At 35.3% G+C, this 26,255-nt stretch overlaps 1 protein-coding gene across 8 annotated transcripts in view; it reads left to right on the forward strand.

Annotated features, from left to right (window-relative positions):
* Positions 1-26,255, forward strand: part of LOC140623698 (peptidyl-prolyl cis-trans isomerase NIMA-interacting 4-like) — a 139,380-nt gene that overhangs the window by 80,998 nt on the left and 32,127 nt on the right. The window contains exon 4 of one of the 8 annotated variants that reach the window (XR_012023255.1): positions 11,163-13,101. The exons of the other annotated variants lie outside the window; for them this stretch is intronic. The gene's annotated coding sequence lies outside the window, so the exon portion shown is untranslated. Of the gene's footprint in view, positions 1-11,162; positions 13,102-26,255 lie in introns of those variants that run through there. 8 annotated transcript variants of the gene reach the window in all.

Genomic DNA, 26,255 nt, shown 5'->3' on the forward strand with positions numbered 1-26,255 from the left:
CTCCTTTTTGGTGGGGTCTTTGTCTGGTTTTGGAATTAAGGTGATGCTGGCCTCATAGAACAAGTTTGGAAGTACTCCATCTCTTTCTATCTTTCCAAACAACTTTAGTAGAATAGATATGGTTTCTTCTTTAAAAGTTTGATAGAATGACCCAGGGAAGCCATCTGGCCCTGGACTTTTGTGTCTTGGGAGGTTTTTGATGACTGCTTCAATTTCCTCCCTGGTTATTGACCTGTTCAGGTTTTCTATTTCTTCCAGTTCCAGTTTGGTAGTATGTGGTTTTCCAGAAATGCGTCCATTTCTTCTAGATTGCCTAATTTATTGGCATATAGCTGTTCATAATATGTTTTTAAAATCATTTGTATTTCCTTGGTGTTGGTAGTGATCTCTCCTTTCTCATTCATGATTTTATTAATTTGAGTCTTCTCTCTCTTCTTTTTAATAAGGCTGGCTAATGGTTTATCTATCTTATTAATTCTTTCAAAGAACCAACTCCTGGTTTTGTTGATCTGTTCCACAGTTGTTCTGGTCTCAATTTCATTTGAGTTCTGCTCGAATCTTTATTAACTCTCTTCTGCTGGGTGTAGGATCCATTTGCTGTTTTTTCTCTAGCTCCTTTAGGTGTAAGGTTAGCTTTTGTATTTGAGTTATTTCCAGTTTTTGGATGGATGCTTGTATTGCGATGTATTTCCCCCTTAGGACTGCTTTTGCCGTATCCCAAAGATTTTGAATGGTTGTATCTTCATTCTCATTAGTTTCCATGAATCTTTTTAATTCTTCCTTAATTTCCTGGTTGACCCTTTCATCTTTTAGCAGGATGGTCCTTAACCTCCACGTGTTTGAGGTCCTTCCAAACTTCTTGTTGTGATTTAGTTCTAATTTCAAGGCATTATGGTCTGAGAATATGCAGGGGACGATCCGAATCTTTTGGTATCAGTTCAGACCCAATTTGTGACCCAGTATGTGGTCTATTCTGGAGAAAGTTCCATGTGCACTTGAGAAGAATGTGTATTCATTTGCATTTGGACATAAAGTTCTGTAGATATCTGTGAAATCCATCTGGTCCAGTGTATCATTTAACGCTCTCATTTCTTTGGAAATGTTGTGCTTAGAAGACCTATCGAGTGTAGAAAGAGCTAGATTGAAGTCACCAAGTATAAGTGTATTATTATCTAAGTATATCTTAACTGGTTATTAATTGACTGATATATTTGGCAGCTCCCACATTCGGGGCATATATATTGATGATTGTTAAGTCCTCTTGTTGGATAGATTCTTTAAATGTGATATAGTGTCCCTCTTCATCTCTCACTACAGTATTTGGGATAAATTTTAGTTTATCTGATATAAGAATGACTACCCTAGGTTTCTTTTGAGGACCATTTGAATTGTAAATGGTTCTCCAACCTTTTATTTTCAGGCTGTAGGTGTCCTTACATCTAAAATAAGTCTCTTGTAGACAGCAAATAGATGGGTCCTGCTTTTTTATCTAGTCTGAAACTCTGCGCCTTTTGATGGGGTCATTAAGCCCGTTCACGTTCAGAGTTACTATTGAGAGATATGAGTTTAGTGTCATCATGATACCTATTCAGTCCCTGTCTTTGTGGATTGTTCCATTGGACTTCTTAAAGGGGAATTTTAAGAGTCCCCCTTAAAATTTCTTGCAGAGCTGGTTTGGAGGTCACATATTCTTTCAGTTGCTGCCTGTCTTGGAAGCTCTTTATCTCTCCTTCTATTCTGAATGAGAGCCTTGCTGGATAAAGTATTCTTGGCTGCATGTTTTTCTCATTTAGGACCCTGAATATATCCTGCCAGCCCTTTCTGGCCTGCCAGGTCTCTGTGGAGAGGTCTGCTGTTAATGTGATATTCCTCCCCACATAAGTTAGGGATTTCTTGTCTCTTGCTGCTTTAAGGATCTTCTCTTTATCTTTGGAATTTGCAAGTTTCACTATTAGATGTCGAGGTGTTGAACGGTTTTTATTGATTTTAGGGGGGGATCTCTCTATCTCCTGGATCTGAATGCCTGTTTCCCTTCTCAGATTAGAAAAGTTTTCAGCTATGATTTGTTCAAATACATATTCTGGCCCTCTGTCCATTTCGGCGCCCTCGGGAAACCCAATTAAAGGTAGATTTTTCTTCCTCAGGCTGTCACTTATTTCCCTTAATCTATCCTCATGATCTTTTAATTGTTTGTCTCTATTTTCCTCAGATTCCCTCTTTGCATCAACTTGTCTTCTATGTCACTCACTCGTTCTTCCACCTCGTTAATCCTTGTGGTTAGGACTTCTAGTTTGGATTGCATCTCATTCAATTGATTTTTAATTTCTGCCTGATTGGATCTAAATTCTGCAGTCCTGAAGTCTCTTGAGTCCTTTATGCTTTTTTCTAGAGCCACCAGTAGCTTTATAATAGTGCTTCTGAATTGGCTTTCTGACATTGAATTGTAATCCAGATTTTGTAACTCTGTGGCAGAGAGGACTGTTTCTGACTCTTTCTTTTGAGGTGAGGTTTTCCTTCTAGTCATTTTGCTCAGTGCAGAGTGTCCAAAAACAAGTTGTATTGGGAAAAGGAGGAAAAGAGAGAAGAGAAAGAAGGAAAGAAAAAGAAAAAATGAAAAAAGGAATAAAAAGAAGAGAAAAAAAAGGGAAAAAAAGAGAAGAAAAGAAAAAAAAAGAAAAAAGGGGAGGGAAGCAAACAGAAATCAAAAAACGAACAAACAAAAAAAACAAGAGGGAGTATCCTCTGATTCTGTATACTGTAAGTCCCTCGACTTCCCCTGGAACTTTCCAGTGCTGCTTGGTCAATAATTTGTTTTTCCCCTGTGGGTCTAGCTGGTCTTCTGGGGGAGGGGCCTGCTGTGCTGATTTTCAGGTGTTAGCCCTTGGGGTAGCTGCTCAGCCCCCTGTCTGGTGCAGGTCCATGTGAAAGGTGTTTAACCTGCTTATCCAGTGAGGCCCCTGTGAGGCTCAGTGGGGGTTGTTCACCCCGTGAGGCCCCAGGAGGAACAACCGCAGTGGCGGGGCCAGCTCTGGAGCCCTGGAGTCAGCCCCCGCAGTAGCTCCGGAGCTCTCCGTCTGCAGGGCCTGGAGGCTCCGGGGTGGGGCCGCTGATCTGCTCAGCTGGGGCAGGAGCGTCCTCGCTGTCCTGGGCCCTCCCGGCCTCTGCCTGTCCCCGGGGGAGGCCGGATCCTGGGCTGTGTCCCGGCGCCCTGTGCTCCCGGGGCCTGCGCTGTTGGAATCCCGCTCCTGGCCGCGCAGCCCCCTCCGCATGGAGCCTCTTCCTCTGCCCGAGCCCCCTACCCCGAGCCGCTCCCGCCCCGCAGCCCCCTCCGCGGAGCCGCCCCCGAGCCCCTCCGAGCTGCTCCCGCCCCGCAGCCCCCTCCGCGGAGCCGCCCCCGAGCCCCCCGAGCTGCTCCCGCCCCGCAGCCCCCTCCGCGGAGCCGCCCCCGAGCCCCCCAAGCTGCTCCGGGTCCCCCGTGCGCGCTGCAGCCCTTAGGGAGCTCGGCGCATCTCCCGGGGCGCAGGTGTCTGTTAGTGTCCCCGGGAGCCCGAGGGCATCCCCGCCCTCCTGGGTCCTGCTCCACCTCCCTGCGAGCCCCTTTCCCCCGGGAAGGTCGGTGCAGCTCCTGCTCCTCCGGGACGGGGCTCTCCTGTCCTGGGGACACTCGCCCCGGCCTCAGCCCGGCTCCTCGCGGGCCCCTCCCCCTTGGAGGCCTTTTGTGTCTTTATTTCTTTTTCCCCGTCTTCTACCTTGATAGAAGCGCGAACTCTTCTCACTGTAGCATTCCAGCTGTTCTCTTTAAATCTCAGGCCGAATTCATAGATTTTCAGGATAATTTGAAGGTTATCTAGGTAATTTGGTGGGACAGGTGACTTGGGGACCCTACTCTTCCGTCATCTTGCCCTGCCCTTTCCCTGTCCATTTTTTAATCAGATTTTTTTGGGGGGGTTTCGTTTTGGTTTGTATGAGTTCTTTATATTTCTTCTCCCATTAACTAGGTTGTCTTTTTGTCTTGCTGCTGGTTTCTTTGCTATGCAAAGTCTTTTTTTACATATGTTGGTATAGTTCCAATAGTCTATTTTTGCTTCTGTTTCCATTGCTCAAGGAGACATATTCATAAATACACTGCTAAGCTTAAATACACTGCTAAACTTATGTCCAAGAGATTACTGCCTCTATTTTATTGTAGGAATTTTAGGGTTTCAGGTCTCATATTTAGGTATTTAATCCATTTTGAATTTATTTTTGTGGCTGGTGTATGCAAGTAGTCCAGTTTCACTGTTTTGCATATAGCTATTTTATTTTTTCAACACCATTTATTGAAGACTGTCTTTTTTCCCATCGTATATTCTTGCCTCCATTGTCATAGATTAAATGACCATATAGGTGTGGGCTCATTTCTGGGCTCTCAGTCCTGTTGCATTAATCTATGTGTCTATTTTTCTGCCAGTACCACACTGTTTTGATTACTATAGCTTTGTTGTATATCTTGAAATCTGGGATTGTGATACTTACAGCTTTGTTCTTTTTTCCCAAGATTGTTTTGGCTATATGGAATCTTTTATGGTTCCATATACATTTTAGGATTCTTTGTTCTAGTTCTGTGAAAAATGCTATTGGTAGTTTGATAAGGATTGCACTGAATCTGTAGTTTGCTTTGAGTAGTATGGGCATTTTAAAAATATTAGTTCTTCTGATCCCTGAGCATGATATAGCTTTCTATTTGCTAATGTAATCTTCAATTTATAGTTTGTAGATTACAGTGCCAACAAGGTAGATGGACAATGTTAGCACTGGCTCCTGCATGGACCCACCTATTTGGTTTGCGGGCAGTCTTAAAAAAAAAAAAAAAAAAAAGGCAAAGCCACACACTTTTATTCCTAGTGAAATCTCTTGCAGATCCCTGCCCTTCTAGCACATATTCTTGGTCAGTAAATCCACTTCGTGTATGATTCAGGCACTTTTCAAACTGCTGCTTCTGTGCTGTGCCTTGTGCCTCATTAGCTTGCTGATTCTTTAAGGCCTGGGACTTAGTTTCCTATAACCCTCTAGCTCTCTTGGAGTTAAACCTCACTGATTTTCAAAGTCAAGTGTTATAAGGACTTGTCTTCCCAGTGTGAGTCTCCAGAGCTGGAGCTGCCTGATATGGGATTTAATCCCCTCACTCCCCTATGCTTGTGATTTCCCTCCCATTTGTGTTTTAGTTGTCCTGGGAATTTGGTTCTTGACTGCATTTTTCCCCTCTTACCCTTGTTGATTTTGCCATCTCTCTATGACTAGCTGTGGAAGATCTGTTCTGCTGATCTTCAGGCCATTTTTAGAGTTAGTTGCATAGATGTAGATGTTTCCTCAGTGTGTCCATGAGACAAGATAAGCTCAGGATCCTCTACTCCACCATCTTCCCCACTCCAGAAATACTTATATTTTATAAACTTTCCAGACTTTTAGAGGTGCCTTGCCCATTTTAATTGAGCAGCAATTTTTAAGAAACTCATTATTATTGAAAATCTCAAAAACATTCATAGATACATATAGCTGTCTTCTATTATAAACTACTCACTCACTTGATTATGCAATATTTAGTTAAATTACATAATTACAATGACAATTACAATGATATAATGGGTCTTGGGAAAAGTGCAGCTAATTTTGGTGAATGTATAATTGAACTGATAAAAGCTATAGAGCATAGCATAGCAGAGATTAGCCTCCTAGCTAAATGCATTTAAGTCAGTATATTTTATATTGTCGATTAATGTTAGATTAAGTTATTTGGAGGTTAAGAGAGTCTCTGTAGTACCTTTCCCTCTACCATTTGGAAAATGAAGGTCATGTTCTGGACTGACTTTTTTATCTGCAATTCCCATGTACAGTAAAAGAGTAGCACTTCCTCAATGGAGAACTCCACCAGAGTCTTCCTAACCTCATTTTGCCTTATAGTTATCATTTTCAAACACATATTTATTCAACTAGTTTAGTGCTGAAACTTTTTTCATCCAAAACCTTATAAGAGATCATAATAGATTAAAAAGAAAATTCTAATTTAAAAAAGGTCTTTAAGTCTCATTTATTTTGATACTCATTTGCTAGAATAAGTGACTACTGAGGTAGAGTTATAAGGAATCCACTTCAAATACCACTACTTTAAATGATAGTCTTCTTTTATCATTCAAGTCATATTATATTGTTGCCTAGAAAATATAGACTTTTTCATAGATTCAAATGTCTTATACCAAATTTGTTTTTGTTTTGTTTTTTCTTTAATAAGCTGTGAAGGGAGTGGAGTTGAGGAACGAATGGTTGTTAGAAATTTCCTTTGAGTGATTTCTTACTACCTTAACTTCTAACCTGAGCATGAAAATAACTAGAGAAAAATGACTAATCTTTTTCTGTGTGAACTTTATATTGCTGTCCACAGCAGCTTTCCTTCTAAATTAAGTGTTCTCTTTTAACTCTGACCTTGAAAGCTCAATCTAAATGTCCTAAAAAATAGTGGCTTCAAGAACTAGAATTTGTGCACTCTGTTAGATCTTCAATGTCTTTTAGGTCTAAGACTAAAAGTATTTTAAAGCTTTATACTCAGCTGGCCACAATTCTGACTAAAGCAAAATTGGATTATTGCACCACATAATGAAGATAACAAGGAAGGGATATCTGTGCATTGCTCTTATAGATTTGTTGACAGTGCCAGCATTTGAGAAAAGTTTCTAGCCTTAGAATCACAGGATTTTCAAAGTACAAAAACTTTAAAATCATTGATTCCTTAGAAGTAGTAAGTGATATGCTGACACAGCTAGTAAATGTCACAAACTGTGATTGCCTTAGGTCTTATTTTTGTACTCTTTCTTCCATGCAAATGACCCTTAACTTTTTGTTGTTGTTGTTCTTGGACTCCCTTGTGAATATAAGGAAAATAACAAACACAATTCCTAAATATAAACATATTATATATAACATATATAACATGTTATACATATATATGTTATACATGTTATATATGTTATGTATTATATATTATATATGTATATTTATACATATATTAGAGTTTGCATAAATCACCTGGCTGAGAATCTCAATTAACTTGTCCATGGATCCAGTTTGAAAATGAGACACCTCCTTTCTTCAAAATGCCAGTGAAAGAGCAGAATATTGTAAATTCAGTCTATTTTTAGTGAGATATATGGTGCTATGATGTCAAAGACACCTTATTTTTCTTCATTAGAGAAAAATGATATATATTCTTGGTGACCAAATCTTATATGGCCACAGGAATTAGGGAAGCAGTGCTGCATACAAGGTAAGCAGTCCAGGAATATGATAATAGAGTTAGTTAATAGTATTATGACCAAATTTAACATATACCCAGCTATATTATCTTAAAATTCTAACAAGTTATTCTAAGAAAAAAGAAAGAAACAAAGAAAGATAGAAAAGAAAGAAGGAAAGAGCAAGCAAGTATGGCATAACTTTTCAACAGATAAGTTTTAAAAATAGTTACAAAACCCTTGAATTCTAGAACATAACTTTGCAAACTAAATTTGATGATCTTTTAATAAACTGACTATGAAGGAAGTCATCAAATCAGAAGTACAAGTCTGGTAAAAGATGACCAGGCAACAGTAAGTGATGATCACATTATATTAGGAAGAATAAAAACAAAATCATGGAAAATATAAATAAAAATTAAAATTGAACAAATATTTAAAACCATAATTCAAGAAAACTTCCCTGAATTAAAAGACAATTTTAACTATAAATTAAAAAGGCACAACATGTACCCAGGAATATTTATTCAGAATTCTTAACAGTGAAATTTATTATAGTAAAATCATTAGACTTTGGTTAAAGGAAGAAATTTTTGGACCATTGGATGAAAATAAGTCACTTATAAGGAAAATAAATCAGGTTGGCATTATACTTCTCCCCAGCAACATTCAGTGTTAGTCCACAGTGAAGTAACATCTCCAGGATATTTAAGAGAAGAGAGAAGAACCAAGGCTTTTATATCCAGCCAAGTTATTTGTTACATGTAGCACTGCATACTGTTTTAAATAGGAGACAACTCAGGACTTATTATTCATAGGAGACTGGCCTGAGAAAACTGGAGGACAAGTTCTTACAACACTTTAAATATTTCACTCCACTCTCTCCTTGCTCCTATTTTTTTTTTTTTCCTCCTGGCTTCTTTCAAGATTTTTGTTGTTTTGTGTTTTGTACAGTGTGAATATGATATTCCCCGGTAAAGATTTTTTGGTATTTACATTGCTTAGTGTTTGCTAAGTGTCCTGAATCTGTGGTTTGGTGTCATTAGTTTTGGAAATTTTTCAGTCATTATTGTTTTCAACATTTATTCTGTTCCTTTGCATATGTTAAATCATACTTACATCCAAAGTGATCAGTTTTGCTTCCGAATTTGGTTTGTTAGTATTTTCTCTCCTGATTCAATCTTGGTAAGTTGTATGTTTCTGAGAATTTTTCCATTTCTGCTAACTGTTCAACCTGTTAGTTGGTAGTTGTTCATAGAGTTATTTTATGATTCTTTGAATTTCTGTGGTAACCATTGTAATGTGTCCTTTATCACTTACAATTTTGTTGATTTGAGTCCTCTCTCTTTTTTATTTTGGCTAGTCTAGCTAACAACTTGGTAATTTACTTCAGCTTTTCAGAGAACTAATTCTTGATTTGGTTAATCATTTCTATTGTTTCCCTCGTCTCTATTTCATTCATTTCTGCTCTAATTTTTATTATTACTTTTGTCTGCTAACTCTGGGCTCAGTTTGTTTTTCTTTTTTTAATTCCTTAAAGCACAGATAGTTTGTTTATATTTCGTCTTTCTTGTTTCCTGATGTATTTATTGCTATTAATTTCTATCTTAAAATAGCTTTTGCTGCATTCCACAAGTTCTGGGATGTTGTGTTTCCATTTTCATTTGCCTTAAGAAACTTTTTATTTCATTTCTAATTTATTTTTTTGGTCCATTGATTGTTCAGGAAGAGTGTTGTTTAATTTTTGTGTTCATGAATTTTCTAATTTTCCTCATTATTGGTTTCTAATTTCATGCCATGTGGTTAAAGAAGATACTTGATATGATTACAATCTTCCTGAATTTGCTAAGACTTGTTTTGTGGCCTAACATATGGTCTAGCCTAGGAAACATTCCATGTGCACTTAAGAAGAATGTGCATTCTACTGTTATTGAATACATCGTTCTGTATATATCTGTTAGGTCTATTTGGCCTATAGTGTTGTTCAAGTCCACCATTTATTGATTCTCTGCATGATTTATCCATTTTGAGAGATAGTCTTTAACTATTATTGTATTACTATTTATTTCTCCTTGTAGCTTTGTTAGCTTTTGCTTTCTATAGTTAGGTGCCTCAATGTTGGGTGCATAAATATTTACAATTTTTCTATCTTCTGGATATATTCATCCCTTTATCATTATATAAGGGCTTTGTCCCTTTTTACCATTTTAAAAGTCTATTTTGTCTGATATATATATATATAAATTATATATATAATATATATATATATATATATATATATATATATATATATATATATATACACAAAACAACAAAAATCTTGAAAGAAGCCAGGAGGAAAAAAAAAAAATAGGAGCAAGAGGAGAGTGGAGTGAAATATTTAAAGTGTTGTAAGAACTTGTCCTCCAGTTTTCTCAGGCCAGTCTCCTATGAATAATAAGTCCTGAGTTGTCTCCTATTTAAAACAGTATGCAGTGCTACATGTAACAATATATATTATATATATATTATATTATAATAAATATAATATATATATTTATATATATATAAACTACTTCTGCCTTTTTTGATTACCATTTGATTGAAATGTCTTTTTCCATTGCTTTATTCTCAGTCTTTAATTTTAAAGCTAAAATTACTCTCTTGTAGGCAGTATATTGTTAGATATTATTTTTGATCAATTCAGCCTTTCTATGTTTTTAATTAGAGAATTTAATCCATTTACATTTAAATAAATTATTGGTTGGTAAGAAGATGGGTAGCAGATGGGGCTATGAATTGTTTCCTTTCCTGGCGCTGAGCAGGGACTATATAGCTCACTGCTTAGAGACTTAAATCAGGCCATAGTGTGAAGTGAATGCTCTGGTCAGGTGAGGCTACCACTTTTGCTCTGCAGACCAAATAACCATGGGCTGTGCTCCCTGTTTGAGTGCCATTGTACCTAGGGCTATTGAATGGCCTATGCAGCTTTCTGTTTCTATTGAAACAGATAAAATCATTTAAAACAGCTTCTAAAACCAATTTTAGAGCCTTTAAAACATATGTGTAATACAAATTTGCACAGCAACATTAAGTTATTTCCCAAAATGTGTCTACTAAAAATCAGTGGTGCAAGATGTTAACATGTTTAATTTGAAGTGTGTAACATAAGAGGGAATTTTTGGTTAAATGTTTGGAATAACATCATCAAATATTTTTTTTCTACTTCTTTTACTATTCAGAGACTTTATTATTTTATTTTAAAGAGAGAGCTAGCTAATAGATCATTTTCCAAACTTATTTTATCATGGGACCCATCTTAGGAGTCTCATAAAAATTTTGAACTTGTAACATAAGAAAATTAGAACCATCTGAGGAAACTCCCAATAGCATTTATTCCAGGTGATCAGTTATTATCTGGCTCAATTTAGTGTAGACCATCTGAGAATAGTATTACAAATTGAATGTAAAATATGAAGTACCTGCAAGGATAATGTGGACTGCTTAGAACATTTATTATAAATAGGGGACATTTGTAGATAGCACCAATGTATAACAGGTGATAGCCAGGTGTCAAAAACAATTTACAGAATAGTTTGCAGCTTACAAGCTCTGGTTTTAGATGACATTTCTATTGACACTTTCTATTTTCTATAACGTTTCTGTGGGCTGACAGAAGATAGCTCTTACTTAGAAAGGCAAAGATTTCTGCCCCCTGGAGTGTCTAAGGTGTTAAACCTATTATGTTCAATTCAAGTGTTAGATTTTTAAAAGTACTATTCAGGATAACCTTGGGAGGCATTCACTCCACTCCTAAGGTAAAGCCTAAAGCCTCTGTTGTGGAAGAGAGAAATGAAAGAAACATTTTAGATATCTCCATGGATAACCTAATACTTTTAACTGTATATTCCTTTTTAGGTGTCCTGGGCCTGAAGAAGGGGGATATAAGGTTTCGTCTGTTCTAAATGAAGATTTGATAATATTTGTGCCTACAGGTATTGATGACTTTGTATCATACATTAGACTTAAGACTGCATGTCATTTAATAGTTTCAACTTTTCAGAACACCTGAGTTTACCTATCTATCTACATACCTACCTACCTACCACCTTTCTTTTATTATCAACACAATCTCTGTTATCAGAAAAGGAAAAAAAAACAAGGCCATGTATTATTACACACTTAACATAAATTTTTCTTTGTCTCTCTGTCTCTGTCTTTGTCTCTCTCTGTCTCTCACACACACACATACACACAGAGACTTTTTATTTAATTAATGCTGCTCTTGAACACTCATATTTATTTTGTAAGGCTTATGATACATGATAAAATACTCAATTGTGAAACTGGTCAATTTTGACATTATTTGTGTTAAAACTCCATCCACTGAAAGTAAGTGATATAACATGTATTTGGACATGGAGTTGGGGGTTAAACTCATAAATTTTCTTTCTAAAGATGAGTGAACATTGAGATACAACCTCTAGTTTTAGTAGTATCCTCACAGGTCAAAACCGATGTATATTATTAATATACATTATTAATTTCTGTCTGTAGTATTCCTACTATTATCCTTTGGGTAATATCAAACCCAATAGCTTGATTATGATCTTTTTATCTTCTCCTTTGATTTCTTAACTTCTATAAAAATTAATAGCAATGCTGAGAAGAAATAAAAATTAAAAGGAGTTGGAGGAGAAACAACATGTATAGAAATCTAAAAATTTACTTCATTCCCAATAACTATCAGTTTACTCTGAATAACATACATAATTTAATATTATTTAATAATATTCAAAATTTACTTAAAACTTAACATAAATATTAACCATTGCTATCTTAACAATTGCTAACAATAGATTTATAATTAAAATTACAATTAATAAATTGAAGTTACAGGTGGAGGCAGCAAATTCACCATTAGCCTCTAATAAACTTTTGTGTTGAATTATAAAGCATGAAAAATATATTACTTTTTAACATCAATTCTTTAAAAAAAACAATTAAAATAGGTAAACTACTAGGAAAATTATTCAAGGAATAAGAGAAAGAAGGCAAAAATAACCAAAATTTGGTATGAAGAAAAGGAAATGACTAGCAGAACAGACACTTGAACCACGTTATAGCACTAAGTTTGCAAACCGAGATAAAATGGCAATTTTCCAAAAGAAAAACATCTGTAGGTAGTGGCCAAAGAAAAGATATGAAACTGAATAACTTCGATTTTTAGAGAAATTGGCAAAATGATCTGCTAAAATCTTTATTTCCAAGCAATAGCTTTCAGATAATAGTGGCCATGTGACCCTTTTCTCCTTAATGAAATGTAAGAGTAAGTTTGGTGAGTTATATATTCTGTTGGTTTGGAAAAATGTATAACGTGTTTCTACCATTATAGTGTTATACAGAACAGATTCCTCTGTACTTCAACTATTCATTGCTCCCTTCTCCCTAAACCTTAACAACTGATCTTTTTACTGTCTCTATAATTTTGCCTTTTTAGAATGTCATATAGTTGAAATCACACAGTATGTAGCATTCTCAGGTGGGCTTCTTTTATTTAGTAATATATTTTTAGGTTTCCTCCATGTCTTTTTAAGACTTGACAACTAATTCCTTTGTAGTATTGAATAATAATTCACTGTTTGGATATACCACAGTTTATCCATTCATGAACAGAAGGACATCTTGATTACTTCCAAGTTTTCACAATTATGATTAAATCTGCTACAAATATCCATGTGTATGTTTTTATGTGAACATAGTTTCTAGCTTCTTTGGATAAATATCAAGACGTGTGACCAAAACAAAAATAATAATAATACATTAAAAAAAAACACCTTTAAAAGAAAAAAAAAAATGAAGTAAAAGGCCTGTACTCTGAAAACTATTAAATATTGATGAAAGAAATTGACGATCACACGAACAAATGAAAAATATTCCAAACTTATGGACTAGAAGAACCAATATTATTAAAAGGTTCATACTACCCAAACCAATCTATAGACTTAGTGTTATTCCTATCAAAATACCAAGAACATTTTTCACAGAACTAGAACAAATAATCTAAAATTTGTATGGAACAACAAAAGACCTTGGATTGCCAAAGCAATCTTGAAAAAAAGAAGAACAAAGCTGTAGCTATCATAATACCAGATTTCAAAATATACTGCAAAGCTATAGTAATCAAAACAGTATGGCACTGACACAAAAATAGACCAAGATGGTGGTTGCTAGAGAGGAGTTGGGGGGATGGGTGTAATAGTTGATTAATAGTATACTTTTTAGTACTCTTTAGTATACTTTAATAGTATAGTATGATAAGCACTGAGTAATGTATATAATTGTTCAATCATTATATTGTATACCTGTTAACTATACTGCAAGTAAAATAAAAAATAAAAAGAATTTTTAAATAAAAAAATAAAAATTTGTTGTTAATTCTCCAATATTTTGATTTTTTTCCAGTTATCATGTTGATTACTAATTTAATTCCATGTGGTATGAGAGCAGACATTCTATGATCTCTATTCTTTTAAATTTGATAAGATGTGTTTTATGGCTCAAAATGCAGGCTATTTTGGTGAATGCTCCAGGTGAGCTTAAGAAGAATGTGCATTCTAGTATTACTGGATGAAGTGATCTATAGATGTCAATTATATCCAGTTAATTAATGGTGATGTTAAATTCAACCATGTCCTTATTGATTTTCTGCCTGCTGGATCTGTCCCTTCCTGATAGAAAGGCATGGAAACTGCCAACCATGATAATAGATTCATTTATTTCTTTTTTGCGATTCTATAATTTTGCATCACTTATTTTGACTCTAAATAAATAAATATAATTTATTTATTTATTTGAGAGAGAGAGAGTAGGAGGAGGGGGAAAAGGAAAGAGAAAGAATCTTCAAGCAGACTCCCCCCTGAGTATGGAGCTGGATCCCACAACCCATGAGATCATAACCTGAGTCAAAAACAAGAGTTGGATGCTCATTTAATTATGCCACCCAGGTGCCCCAAATATCCTCAAATTTTTATTTGTCTGAAAATGTCTTTAATTTTCCTTCACTTTTGATGAATAATTTTGCAGGGTACAGAACTCTAAATTTGTAGGATTTTTTTTTTTTCTTAACACTAAATATTTCAATACATTCTTTTCTTGCTTGCCTGGTTTCTGAGAAGAAGTTGGATACACTTTTCAGTTTTAGAATTTATAATTTTTTATAGTTTCCATTTCTCTGCATTGGTTCTCTATTCACTCATTGATATCATATTTCCTTTTAATTCCTTGAACACACTTTCATTTCATTAGTTGATTATATTTGTAATAGCTACTTTAAAGCTTCTTCAGCTAAATCCAACATTTGGGGCACCGCAGAATTTCTGATGACTGCTTTTCACCTTGACTATGGGTAGCACTTTCTCATTTCTTTGAATATTTTGTAATATTTAATTGCATGCTGCAGATTTTGGATAACATGTGTTAAGTCTTTAGACTATTATCTTCTTCTGAAGAGTGTTTCATTTTATATTAGTATGAAATGCAATTATTAGTTATCACCTGAACTTGTTTACACTTGAATTTTCACCTTTTTAGAGCTAATCTGCAAAAACTTCATTGGGATGCCCAAACCCTATTTGGTGTAGAATTATAGCAAGTGATAACAATCTTACCTTTTTTCTATGGAGACAAATACTGTAGTTTGAAGCATCCAAAGAAATTGAGAATTGAGGCACAGAATCCCAAAGAGGAGGAAACTACTTGGGAAATGAGGTTCTGAATTTGTTTGCAACCTCCTCCTAACTACAACTCTAAACCTGCAAGCCCAGGGTATAACTGTAGTAATCCCACCAGAAGACAACAGCCAGAGGTTAAAGAGCTGAGCCAACATTTTAGCAGCCATTCAGTGAAGAGAGAAAGAGGTTGGAGTTCAAGTCCTGTCAAGAAGACAAACATCGTAACCTTGTCTTGGGGATCCCCAAAAGCCTAAAATAGAATAGCCTGTAAAAATACCCAAAAGAACATTCAGCAAGATGATGGTGATTTGCTTCCTTGCTGCCTGTCAGAAGAAAGAGTAACCCTCTTAGAAGGAAAATAACATCTTCCTATATTTCTTAATCTACAATGTCTAACATCTATGGAGGGTTCAAGATGATGGCATAGGAAGGTGCTGAACTCACCTCCTCCTGTGTACACAACAAATATACATCTACATACAGAACAGTTCCCTTCCAAAAGAACTGAGAACTAGATGAAAACCTTCTCTGCAACAAAAGATAGAAGGACTATACTAAGATGAATAGGAGGGGCGGAGACATGCTCTAACCAAAAACCATATCCCTGGTGCAGTAACCCACAATCAAGAAGGATCTCAAACAAATTTTTAAAAACCAGAGCTTTTTCCTAAGGAGCAAGAGATTTGTTCACCACACCAGGCATCCCAACTCTCAGATCCTGCACCAGAAAGATGAGCACTCATTATGTCTGACTTTGAAAACCAGCAGAGGGGATCCCTGGGTGGCTCAGTGGTTTAGCACCTGCTTTCGGTCCAGGGTGTGATCCTGGAGTCCTGGGATCGAGTTCCACATCAGACTTCTTGCGTGGAGCCTGCTTCTCCTCTGTCTGTGTCTTTGCTTCTCTCTCTCTGTGTCTCACATGAATAAATAAATAAAATCTTAAAAAAAAGAAAAGAAAAGAAAAAGAAAAAGAAAACCAGCAGGGATTACCCTTAGGGGAAACAGAACTGTAGGAAACACAGATTTCACAATGCCTAGTGTCTAATAAAATGATCAATCATACTAAAATCCAGGATAAAATGACCAAAACCAATAGAAAAAATATTTAGCTATAGAAACAAATCCAACAGATATTAGATTTTCAAACAGAGAGTTCAAAATAACTGATTTTTAAAATAAATAAATAAAACAATAAAATAAAAAGTGACTATGATTAATATTAATATATTCAAAAATAGTGGAAAAGTTTGAATATTTCTATAGATTTCTGGAACCTGTGACTAAAAATTGCAAGAACTAAATTAAGGAGTCAATATTTGGGTTTAATAGCAGATTAGACCCATTGGAACAAAGGATTCATTCAGTCTTTCAACTGAAACACAGCTCAGTAGAAAGTATCTACTTTGAAGAACAAAGAGGGGAAAAACGATGAAAAGAATATAAGAAATATGTGAATTATGGTGAAAAGATCTAAAGTCTGTTTAGACTCTTAGAAGGAGAGCAGAGAATGATACACAAGCCATGTTTGAAAATATGGTAGTTGAAAATTTTCCAAAAATTCCTAAAAGACCTAGAAACACTGATTGAGGAACCTCTAAAAGTCTTATTGCACCTGTAAGGAAGTGATGTAATTGATTATAGGCAAGTATACACAAATGTCTTGAAAATAAAATTGAGGTTCTCTAACCTACCTTGGAAGTTAACTAAAACTATAGAGGAGAAAGTTTTGGCTTCATTCATAAAATGAAGCCAAATTAGAAATTATTAAAACATGGTATGAATAAATCAACAAAAACTCATTGAGTCTCAATGATATGAGTATGAGTAGATTTGAATATAGTACATACAACAAACACAGTATTTGCACTTTAACTCAAATTATGTTTAAGTTTTCACAATAATTTAATAAGTATACATTGATTTAATAGGAATGAACACAGTGATACAGATGGTGAGATGTAAGTTGTCTTAAAAGGACAGAACTGCAATGCATGAAAAAGGCATTTTTGTTCCACAATGAAGAAAATCTTTGAATTTTTAATTTTCAAACTTAGCTTTGCAAAATCCTGAGATTTCTTGAAGATATTTCAGAGATTTCCTGATGAGGGTGAGGCTGAGTATTTTCATATAATCTAGAAAAAGGAATTTGAACTAAAGTAAATTTTATCACTTAATAAAGAAAAAGAACTTTTGGTAGCTATCAGTTGACAAGTAGAAAAAGTTTTAGGGAAAGCAAAGACTCTGGATAAAGGATTTGGCAAAGGTTCATTATAGCGAATATACCCCACCAATGTGGTAATAGACTGGGTTCATTGAAAAAGATGGCCATTGAGAAATTAACTGTGTTGAGACTACCAAAGTGGTTTTGAGAAAGCTGATACACGTTATTAAGATGTTTTAAATTCTGTACTGTATTATACCCTCTTGCCCTTTTGCCCCAAACCATTAGTAAAAGTCCATTTTATACAAGATTATGTTGGTGGTCCCTTGGTAAATAAAGGAGAAATTAAATTCAAACATCTTTGGAAGTAACATGCTATAGAAAGAGTTCAGAAGTCACAAAAAGCAATAGGATAGTGGAGTTGAGAATTGAGGCCTGAGAGCAAGAATTTAAAAATAATAATTAATGAATAAAATCCCCATGACCTGCACCCACATATCTTCAGTAGTTTGGACAAGCATTAAACTCCTCATAGTACAAAAATGTACTCAGCCATTAAAAGGATAGATGCTTATAGAAGGTTGTGGAATGGGGAAAACTTAAATTATAATTCCAACATTTAGTACACTTGTCAGGTAAGACATAATTTCAAGAGGGCAGAACATTTATCTTTTAGCATATTAAAATGATTTTAAGTTCAAGTCTTTTCAAATATTCAGCTATAATAAAGTTATCTCTATATATGGGTTTTCTGACCTGCTGAAGGAAGTTAGGCATTCTCTGCTCTGGGTGGGCTTTGTGACTCAGGTCATCATTTCTTATCATTTCTACAAAGTTTAGAAAGTTTATAGACATTATAGGAAGTTTATAAAAGATAATATTTCCTAATCCCTCATGCATTATAATCTAAAATCATTTTTTATTTTCATCTAAATTCTGAGTTTTTAAAGAGTGATATATATTACCTTATATTAATTGCCTAAATTGTGACCATTGGGAAGATTTGTTGATGATGGGATTTCTTGGAGTGCAAGATTGTGTTTATCTTGGATCCTAGCATCTAAAGCAGAGTCTCATGTGTTGACTTTACCATATAAATAGGAATCCAATGACACAAGAAAAGGACAGATCCAGATTTTATGGAGCCTAAATCTTATTGAATGTAGGAGGTTGTCTTTAAAAGAAAACTTTAAATTACCAATGCAAAACTAAGAAGAGGGATTTGAGAATTCAGTCCCTAAGCTTGCTCTTCATTAGCTTCATGGGAAAACTGCTTCTAATATAAATGTTACTTTTTCTCTTTTAGTATAATTTATATCTTTTTCCATTTTGCTTTACTTACTATTTAATTCTCATGCATCATAGCTTATTTTAGTTTTTAAAATATATTGTTATTTTTTTCTTCTGTCTGGGGAACAAAAACTAAACAGTTTTTCTCATACTAAAAGTCATAGAACAGAGCAAGTTTTGGGTAAAATGGATTAATTATATTTTCAGAGGTGATATCTCTAATCAAAGAACTATGTTTCTATGTCCAAATCTAATGTCATCTTTTCAATAAATACCACATACTTTTCTATATTAGATATCTGTATTTAAAAATGATTCCTCTCAAAAAAAATAAAAAAAAATAAAAAAAATAAAAAAAATGATTCCTCTCTTAAGACCACATGATGGCAATATAACGCCAATGACTAGTTTCATTTTTAGGCCCCTACATCCAAGGTGAGGCTGAAAGGACGTCTAATTTCCATTCTCTCAGATATGAAGAGCCTACCTGTCAAATAATTTGCCAGCATTTTGCTTTTAGGGTTTTATTTATTTATTTTACTTTACCATAGTTTATAACATATCAGGATTTTTTAATTATATTTTTTATATTTCTTTTTTTATTTTTTAAAAATTGTGTTGTCTTAGGCAAACTTGCACAGGGTAAACCAGTCTGGAATCCAGGACTTTCATTATGACAAAAGATATTCATTAGAATATGTGACTATGGAAACACAAAGATGGTAAGAATCATTCTTACTTAGTCTCCCTCTCCCCAGACTCCATGTAGAGTTTCTTCCCCAGTCATTATCCAGAGTGTATTTTGAACAATTAGGAAGCAAAAAGGAACTAATGATGTGATGGATCAGAGAAACATTAGCCACAGAAAGAACTGTAAATTTGAAAGTGACAAGTGCTGTGAAGGAAAGTACAAGGTATATTGAGATCCTATGAAGGATCTAGGAAGGTTAGCCAGATGTCAGTTGCTTAAAGCAATGCTGATTATGCTGAAATTAGACAGAACTAACCAGTTGAAGTTCAATGTGGAAAAAAGAGGAAAAGTAGAATAATAGAACATAAAAATTCTGAAGTTAGACTAGGCCTACATTGATAAAGGTTTAAGAAACTATGATCTGTGGTAGGTTGACACCTCTTCAAAATAATGGCCAAGTTACCACAACTTTGTAACTTCTAGTACTAAGAAAAAACAGGTACAATGGTTTGTAGGCCTCCTTGGATTTTGGAAGAAGCATATTCTAAAACTGGGAACTCTGATAAAGCTAACTTTGATTGGGTCCCAGAGCAAGAAAGTGTCTCAGCAGTTCCAAGTTGTAGTTTAGGAAACGTTCCTCTTTGACCATTTGACCCAGCAGACTCCATGATACAAAAGGTATCTATGGTAAAGTTACCATTTTGAGTTCTAATATTGAAAGTTCTAGTGCAGATCATTTGTGTTTGGGGCAAGATCATGCCATCTGCAACCCAGTAGTTTTTTTAGCATTATGTTAGATCCTAGTAGAAACAGAGTGTCTGACCATCAGACATTAAATAAATAACTATGTGGCCAGAATATCTAATTATGAGCAAGTACTATTAGATCCCCCAAATCAAACAGGCTCAGCATCATCTCAGAGTAAAATGGAAGTAGTACCTCTGTGATCAGGTTCAAGAACGTCCAAGGTTTGCTGAGTGAATACACAGCCAAGTCCCTCATGACACATAGCTCTATTACATCAATGCATCCATACCTCTCCCTTGGCATAATTAATCTATGGTCTCATGGGAGTTTCTTATGACTAGTTTCTTGGGGAGAAAAATCTCAAGTTGGTGCACAAATTGAATGACTTGTCATGTAGGTCAAGAAGAAAATTGCACTATGACACCACTGCTACTATAGGGACTTTTTGGAGGGCACATGAAATACACTCCAGGTAAAATCCTCCCTGGGTACAGTTTTGGATAGTGCTTCCAGTATTCTCATTTGTGTGCAGATAGAGGGGACACAATGTAAGAATTTACATAGACATATAAGTACTGGGAATGTCTTAATTAGTAGGTCAGAGTCCTGGGATGAGCAAGATTGGAAGATCAAATATAAGAATATTTGAGGAAGAGGCATGTGTAACGGTACTGTGGGAATTGGGACAAACCTGTGGATGCCAATCAAAGGACATCCAAAGAGGTACTAAATAACCAAATAGGATGTCTTCACCTATAATGCCAGCTCTCCTGTGACTCAGCCATCCTGGCCCAATCTTGGGCTCATGAATGAAATAAACACAGTAGCAGAGAGGCTATGCCAACATGATGGGGTCCCTCTCACCCTTATCTCTTCCTCCCACTCAAGCTGATCTAGCTATTTCTGCTGCTGAATGTCTGACCTATCAGCTAAATATGCCAATGCTGAACCCCCAGTATACCACAATTCCTCAGGGAGATCTACTAGACACTAAGTGGGAAGTTGATTACCTCATATTCTTCAATTCTAGAGAGAGCATCAATTCATACTGGCTGGAATTGTCTTATATTTCAGATATAGATTTTTCTTTCTTCTCTCCAATTCTTCAGCCAGTTTTACTCTCTAAGGACTCAGGGGATATCTAATCTACCATGAGGGGATCTAGCATAACATTGCCTCTGACCAAAGGATTAGCTTTTAAGCAAAAGAGTCATGGCAGTGCACCATAAACATAGTATCCTAGTTCTACTACATACTGTTTATACCATGTGCTGGTTCTGTCACTTATCATACCTACCCATAACCTGCCAGACTTACAGGGTAATGGAACACCTTTCTAAAAATGTAGCTGAGATGCCAACTTGGAGATAACATCCTGTCTGGATGGTGCACTTTCTTTCACTATTTGGTAACTGCGTTAAGCCCATGACAATTACATGGTATTATCTCAAGTAGTAGAACATATTAGTTCTGAAAAACAGGGATGAAAGCAGAAATGGCCCTGTCATGTACCTCACAATTTTTGCTTGGTATTCCAGAATTTTAGGTTCTGTAATTCTATGGTTCTGGGGACTGCCTCCACCAAGAAACATAACTAAAGTCATTTTAGAGTCCTTATATTAGACCAGTGGGCAGGAAAGGAAAGCGCTATTCTGACAGGGCTAATTGAACTTGATCATCATGAAGCAGTAAGGCAGAGGAATATATTTGGAATTCACATTATCCACTTGAATATTCCCATGTTCAGTTGTAATCGTAAGTGGACAAATACAGCAACTATATCCAGGTAAGGGCATTGAAATCAGAAACTCAGAACCTTTTGGGGTGAGACTCAGCTCAACCCATCAGCCAAGTCATTGTAGAGAAGGACAAGTAATTTTCCCGCACTCTTTCAGGTTCTTGGTTGAATATACCTCCCCACAGAATAATGGGGAGAAAAAAATTACATGCATACCTACAGGAGCCCCACAAAGATATAATATTCAGAAGGCAGCCAGATAATTGAGACTTAAATACCATCCTAAGCTAAGAAAACGGATGGAGCTCTAGCCTTCAAAGAGAGGAAGACAACTCATGATAGAGTAGAGGAAGTATTTGATAAACAAAAATTAAAAAGTTATCTCTAGTAATTGTTCTTCTTTGGGTATAGGCCTCCGTTTAATGTCAATTTCCTTTATAAATGTAGATTTCCCTCACAAATAGGTAACTTCTATTCTGTTTTCAGAGCTTCTCCTGTATTTCCAGTTTCTTAAAAAAACAGCTCAAAATAATCTTTATACCAAAGCAGCATATTTTGGGGTGGCATAGTCTGCTGCTTTTCATGACCCAAACTAGCAGACCTCCCAGGCAAAGGGTAGGAGAATTCTATAGGCATGACCATAAAGTATGGAATCATGGCAAATATAAATAATTTATTTATAATATGTGGTATGTTGAGTATTATATGTTATGCTCTGTGAGTTTTCACTTGTTAACAATGTAAAATTTTCATCAATCCCTGTACATGTACTGTGTTGCTTCTCTGATTTTCATTAAAAGAAAAGATTTGCTCTTTTAACATACCAAAGATATAAATAAGGTGATTCAATCCATAAAGGAGAAACAAAATCCTTATGTTACCAGGTTTTGTGACCACCATGTAGCATGGATGGTAGAGATTGGAGATGATCATTATCAGTGATAGCCTTAGAACTAGATGCAGCTGTTGGTCCTATAGTTTCGTTGACTAACCTGTTCTTGTAGATTTCCCTAGAAATTATGACCAAGCAGTTAAAACCTGTGCTTAAAAGGAATATATTTAACATAAGAAGCAAACAAGTCTGGGTAGTACAAAGGATAGCCTGTGGTGGAGGTTATTGATACTCTACTTAGATACCCTTTACTAGCAGGCACACCCATCCTCCTTGTGCCTTGACTGTGGGCTAATAACACTTCCTAGCTGCCTCCTTCTCTAGAGAATTGTACTCAACTAAAGCCAATTCACTCATCAAGCCTCCCATCCCTACTTCCCCATGCGGAGGCCGACCTCAGCCAATGACTGACATAGGGTATTAAAGGCTTGCCCCTTTGCCTCAAAGGGGAACTAATTTAATTGTTGCTTATGTTTGAGAAATTTCCCTGTGGAATTTCCCTGTGGAATCCAGCTGAAATTATTCTTTGTTGCAACCACATATTTGGTTAGTTTTTATCCTTACCACTCTCCTGCTTCCTTCATTCCTCTTATCTGAGACACTGTCTTCTAATAAATCAACTGTATTTCTGTCCCTGCCTAAGGAAACCTAAGACAATTGGGGAGTTTTGTGTATTTTGGTACTGATATAAAAGGTATGTTTGTTCTTAGTTCTGTCATATTTTATTTATGCTTTCTTGTTTTGTACTGTTTTGTTTTTGTATATTTCATTACATAGACCACTTCAATGTGTATTGCATTTCTGTTATGGTGGATAGCCATTATAAGTTTTTACACTTAATCCTCCATTTTATTGAATTGAATCTATGAATAGTGTCAAAATCTATTTCCTTTTCCCTACATCAATTTTCTTCTCCCACAGTCTTTCTTGTGAAAGAAAACACACAAAGTTTGTAAAAACACATAAAATTTTCTCATGTGTACATATAAACATATAAATGCATACCTATAAATGTGTGTATAGGTATTTCTTTTATCTGAACTCTCATTTAAAGTTACTTAAAAATAGGCTCAGATAAATATTTGAAGAAAATGTTTGCTACCTTAAATCATGAAAAGAATGATATCAAATATCAGTAATTGTATAAATACACTTTCTCATATAGAATTACCTTTGTTTCATTATTTTGGGGTTGATACTGAATTATAAATATTAATTTGTCTTCCATAATATACTATTTTTTCTCTATAACTTTTAACTTTATGTAATTTTTCTATTTTTGAGTTCTAATCAGTTGACTCTTAATGTGTTTAGTGGTGTCTTCTCTCCTTTGTGTTGTTCCTGATATGTGCCTTCATTTATGTGATTTTATTATTTTCTTCTTCTTTTTTAAGCCCCAAAAGCATGCATTTCATCTCCTCCTGCTACCAAAACATTTCTTCCCTGAATTCTGTTTTCTTTGCTTTGAGTTCTTGTTTTACAATAAAAATTTCATTATTTCAGATTTATTTTTTTCTGCCTTTTTAAAGTGAAACCTTAGGTCACGATTTTAGACCTTAAAAGTACACTCTTAAGGAGAAAAAAATCATGCTATGATTTTTATATTTATTTCCTCATATTTGGGGGATTATTGCATTTTTTTTCTTTTGAGTTATAGCCTCTATCATTTTGACTTCTTTATCTCTACTGCTTCATCACTAACCACACATCACTACCTTTTTTAAATTTTATTTTCCTTTTGTTTTCTTCTTTGTGAATAATGCTTATATATTGTAATAACTTGTAAGCATACTATAGTATACTTAAGGCAGGTTAACTGTTTAGTGTTTTTTTTTTTTTTTTTAATCTATTTATTTGAAAGAGAATGAAAACAGGCCAGAAGTGGGGGCTGGGGCACAGAGGGATAAGGAGAGAGAATACTCAAGCAACTCTCTGCTGAGTGCAGAGCCTGACATGGGACTTGATCCCAAGACCCTGAGATCATGATGTGAGCCAAAATAAAGAGTCAGATGCTGAACTGACTGAGCCACCCAGGCACCCCTGTTTAGTGTTTAAACCAAATTGAGTTCATTTTATAAAATTGCAAGCATAAATTGACTCCATGGATTTATAAGTTATTTGAAAAAAAATTACTCTGATATCTGATCTAGAGGCATTCTACAAGTATTAAAAACAGTTTCCAATAATTATTCTTGAGATCTGAGAAAGCTGCATATAATTTACATTATTCTTCTTAGGAATGTTTTTGAAAAGACTTAGTACACTGTAGCTTTCATGTAGCTTTGGGGGTGTTTACAATGCTGTATTATTGCTCAGGAATCAGCTTTGTGATCCCCAAGAACACAGGATATAAATCCTCTTTAAGACAGTGTCCTTGTCTATTAGAACATTTTAAAGATACTGTTTTAAGCTAATTCTATAATTGTTTTAAATGTTACTTATTTGCAAGAGAGAGAGAACACGTGGGAAGAGGGGCAGAGGGACAAAGGGACAAAGTAGACTCCCAGCTGAGAGTGGAGCCTGAGGGAGGCTCAATCCCAGGACCCTGAGATCATGACCTGAGCCAAAGGCAGACACTTAACCAACATCCCTGTAAACTGCCAAATGACAAAACTAAAAAAATTAGTAAAGACCTGATATCCTTTCTTCAAGGGAAAACAATCCATGTATTAGGGAAATGCAGTGCTTCACAAACAGTGGTGGGCTCTTTTAGAGGGAATTTGGGTAAGATAGAGTATTATAGAGGCATGCAGAAACAGGGCATGATTGGCTAGAAGTTCAAGGAATTTTTTTTTTTTTTTTTTTTTTTTTTTTTTTTTTTTAATGAGGCTAGAGGTCCTTTTTTCTAGGGTAAAGTAAGTTAGCTAAAGCTGAGCTGGAGGATTGTTGATTGGTGTTAGGTTTACTTGATGTTCTCCAGAAGAGCAGACTGACTTAGGTTTAGATTTACAATGTAGGCCCAGCCATTGGGGGTGGCCAATCATATTGTCAGTCCTCATATTTGTATTAACATAATCACTGTCTTCAGTAGATGCATAAACTTGTGTCATTTTAGTGACACAAGTGACTAAATTTTTCAGATGAGAAAATTGGGGTTGTGAAACAATCAAACTAGAAGATTACAGAGCCAGATTAAGCAGTTTTAAAAGAACTTTACTCCTAGTTCATTTTCTTTCTGCTAATGCTCAAAATATATCTATATGACTCTACATAACTTTTATAAATTGACTTGCTAAAAACAAGACTGCCCATTTAAAACTCTCCTGTCATAAAATGATTAAGACTCCCTAATTCATAGATTTGCTAAAAGTAGAGTCTAATAAACTTACCTACTACCAAAATTCCTCAGATGTTTCAATTTCGAAAATACTAGTTGCAATGGAAAGTCAACAGTTGTCCTTGACTTCTTTTGCCTTCTGTTTTACCTATAACCTTCTCTTCTCTCAAAGGTCTTTTCCCAATATCAGGCCTTCCAATATTTACCTTCTAACAGCCTTTTTTGGAAATTGGTTGATCTATACTATTCCTGGCAAGGTGCATAGACAATTGATACTTAACTAAATTTTGAGTTGAGGTTACTTAAATTACTTAAACCTGAACTTTTTAATGAGGTGGGTGAAGTGAGGAGACAGAGGTGTTGGTTCTCACTGTTACTTTAACCTAAATAGGTGGGGTGTTTGTTTTTTTCTTTTATCTTTGCCTATTTATCTGGAAAAGAAACCCTAGACTAGTCTTCAGAAGTCTGGAAGATGGTGACAA

This window comes from Canis lupus, chromosome 33, assembly GCF_048164855.1.
Source record: "Canis lupus baileyi chromosome 33, mCanLup2.hap1, whole genome shotgun sequence".
NCBI classification, from domain to species: Eukaryota; Metazoa; Chordata; class Mammalia; order Carnivora; family Canidae; genus Canis; species Canis lupus.